The 3434-nt window shown below is 40.0% G+C and overlaps 1 pseudogene; it reads right to left on the bottom strand.

Moving 5' to 3' along the window:
• Positions 1-2491: 2491 nt before the first annotated feature.
• On the bottom strand, positions 2492-3018 carry LOC129457725 (c-Myc-binding protein-like; annotated as a pseudogene).
• Positions 3019-3434: the final 416 nt, after the last annotated feature.

The raw sequence follows: 3434 nt of genomic DNA, 5'->3' as shown, positions 1-3434 counted from the left end.
ATATTAACACCAATATTTGGTATGATAATATGTATCGTTTCTATTAATACATTAATAAAGCCCAGTGGTTGGTGTACTACTATAATTTTAAAGCAGTGATGAGCATAAGGGATATTTTGAAATATCTACAATATCTGATATGTAGCTATGGTTTCTATTGGTGACATTGTCACCAGCGTTAATATTACGGTAGTTTGTTTTCTACATTTTTTTTTCACTTTTACATCCATTATATTTAATTTGATCCTTACAACAACCTTGTGAGGTAGGCAAGATGTGAAATCGATATTTTATAGACAAAGCAGCTGAAGCATAGTTGGAGCTTAACTGATGGGATCCATTTTCTCTTCCATCAAGCATCTTCTTGTATATTGTCTTCATCCAAATCCTTGACGGAAATGCTGAAGAGGACCTCTGTAGGCTAGGTTGATCCTGAATTCTCAAATAGCACTGACTGGTACAGCAGTTTAAACAAGTCAGTTTCGCCTAAAAGTGTGATTATCCAACCCACATGTTGCCATTCTGTTCAAAAAGGATGGTACAAAAGATAGGCACAGTCACCTGGCTTACTGACATAAATATTAATATTAATCCAATAAGTAAAAAGCACATGAGAATTGGCTGCCACAAAAAAAAAAAAAATGTCAACCTGTATCTACCAAGAAACTATCTTACCAACTAAAGAAGCCAAGTCTCTCTCTCTTTCAAAACCCTCATGGGGCCATGTTTTATTATAATGGTTTGTCACAGGTCCTAACCCACACTGCATTTGATTATATACATGTCTCATAATTAAGTCATTCCTCTTTATCACACCCAGCACTTAGTCCACTGCTGCCCATGTAGGAGGCACTCAAATTGGTAAAAGAGAAATCTATTCAAGCGAATGTTCTTCCAATATTATCTGGCCCCCCTCCAAAAGCAAACTTGTGACTAGAAGAGGCACCAGTCATTGCCACATTCCTACTAACACGACTGATTTAAATGCCCTTATAATTGACTTGGTCATAGTTTCCAACAGGTGCAAAGGTTTTGGCTAGTTAAACCAGTTTTCATTGGATCACTTTGTTTTCTATGTGTGTTTTGACCAAAAACAAAGATAGGTTCTCTAACAACAGTGAGAGAATACATGCAATAGGAATATGTCTATAAAATGACGGTCTATCAATAAGGAAAATAAGTGATTAATAAAACAAAACATCCGACTGTAGGTCTACCCAAACAAAGGAAAAAGGACTAACAAACAAGAATATAGTGCTTTACCATTTACATATCTTTCACATACATTCTCATTTGACCCTCACAACAGCCATTCTTCTCATTAACCAGATGGAGACAGTAAATCTCAGAGCAGTTCACTGATATGCCCAAGGCTCTACAGTTAGTGAGTGATTTCTATTAACATCAGCCTTTGGCCTAAAAATTCAGCACCCAACTTCCCCTCATACTTGCCCCCACCTACTTCACAGGGATAATGAAGATAAAATGAATTCAGGGCTAGAAAAATACTTTGAGGGAAACAAGCGCTGTATAATTATACCTACAAACTATGATTTTCCACAATATATGGCTTATTCCTCTTCTCATCCCAGCTTGTGTGAGAACTCAGAGTTGTATATTGCCTCTGTTCTGTGCTCAATAAGTAAATAAGGCAGACAGGGGGTACAGTGTGATCCTGTTTAAAGTTGCATAAATTACAATCAGGGTAACTGCTGTTATTAGGCAAATTGAAAAACAGCACAGAAAGGTCAGTGTGCAACTAGGACCCACTAAAGCTCAGAGCAAAGCACTGCAAGATTATCAAACAAGGCATGATTGCATAGAAGGAAAATGTGGTATCAGAGTTCAAACTGGCACACACACACAATTGTCTAAGGCAAAGTGGTGGCAAGGAAGAGTTATTTGTTCCATGTTACACAAACAAGAGCAGAAGATTCATGGGAACCCGTACAAAAGCATCTTGTGTCACACGGATCTCTCCAGCTGCCTATAGGGAATATACACAACAGTATATCACCTTCAAAGAATGACTGTACCTATGTTCATATCCTGAACTACACGAAGGAATAGCTCCATGCTAAACTGCCTTGGCTAAAATACAACCAGTGCCATCATTCCTAATCAGACTAATGAACAGAATGGCTTTTTTTTTTCTTTTTTTTTTTTGAGACGAAGTCTCGCTCTGTCGCCCAGGCTGGAGTGCAGTGGCGCAATCTCGGCTCACTGCAAGCTCCGCCTCCCGGGTTCACGCCATTCTCCTGCCTCAGCCTCTCCGAGTAGCTGGGACTACAGGCGCCCGCCACCACGCCCGGCTAATTTTTTTGTATTTTTAGTAGAGACGGGGTTTCACCGTGGTCTCGATCTCCTGACCTCGTGATCCGCCTGCCTCGGCCTCCCAAAGTGCTGGGATTACAAGCGTGAGCCACCGTGCCCGGCCCGGAATGGCTTTTAAGGTAAGGAGTTAGATGGCTGTGTTTAGGGTTTTTTCAGGATTTACTTTGGATTCTCCTGCTTTAAAACCCAAAGAAAGTTATATTGAGTTTTTATTGATGATTCTATGTGTTTATAACAGAGTGTGATAGGTGAATTAAACATATCAAGAATTCTATAGCATCTGTTCAGAAAAGAGTATATACTATACAAAGTATTCAAGTCATACAAAACCATTTTTCAGTGTCTTTTCAACTGAGAAGAATCCTATTTAGCATGCTTCTCCTCCTGAGGTGGTTCATACTGAGCAAGCTTTGCTTTCAGTTTTTTATTTTTTCTACAATAGCTTTATATTTCTCTTTGGTTTTTGCCAATTCTAGGCAAAGCAGCTCTATTTCTGGATTTTCTGGGGTAGCAGTTCCTAAGTGATGCTTTAAGAAATCCAGAGCACTGTTAGGTTTCTCTGGTTCTTCATACCAACACCTTGGTCAGTGTGTCCAGCACCCCTGACTTCTCCAAGTACCACCGGAACTGCTCACGCTTCAAGTTGGCAGCTTTGTAATGGGCCATAGTGACAGCGACAGCAGCGTAGCTAGGCTCTTTTCTACATTTATAATAGAAGGAAATGCTAAACTGTAGCTCAATATTAATGAAAATAAAGGTGGATTTTTTTCCCATCTAACGTTCACAAACACATTGAACCCTATCCTTGGCTATCAGTGGATGACAGGTTAAGAACCCCTACTCTAGCTAGTTCCTACTTATTTTCAAAACTATATCATTTCTTCTAAAGAACTTCACCAACCTCCCCCTAGATAGAGTTAGCTGCCACTCTTCTGTGCCCCAAGAGCACGCCACAACCTCTCCTGCCTAACACTTACCACTGGCTCTGCTTCAATGTACTCGTTTTTCCCTCCTATAGGAGCACACATTCCTGAGGCATGGACAATGGCTTGTGAGACTTTATATTGCCACTGTGTAGTCCAGTATCTGGCATATAGCAG

The sequence above is a fragment of the Symphalangus syndactylus genome, chromosome 11 (assembly GCF_028878055.3).
Source record: "Symphalangus syndactylus isolate Jambi chromosome 11, NHGRI_mSymSyn1-v2.1_pri, whole genome shotgun sequence".
Taxonomy (NCBI): Eukaryota; Metazoa; Chordata; class Mammalia; order Primates; family Hylobatidae; genus Symphalangus; species Symphalangus syndactylus.
Note: the sequence above shows the minus strand (reverse complement) of the source record. Positions and strands in the feature narration are given on the sequence as shown.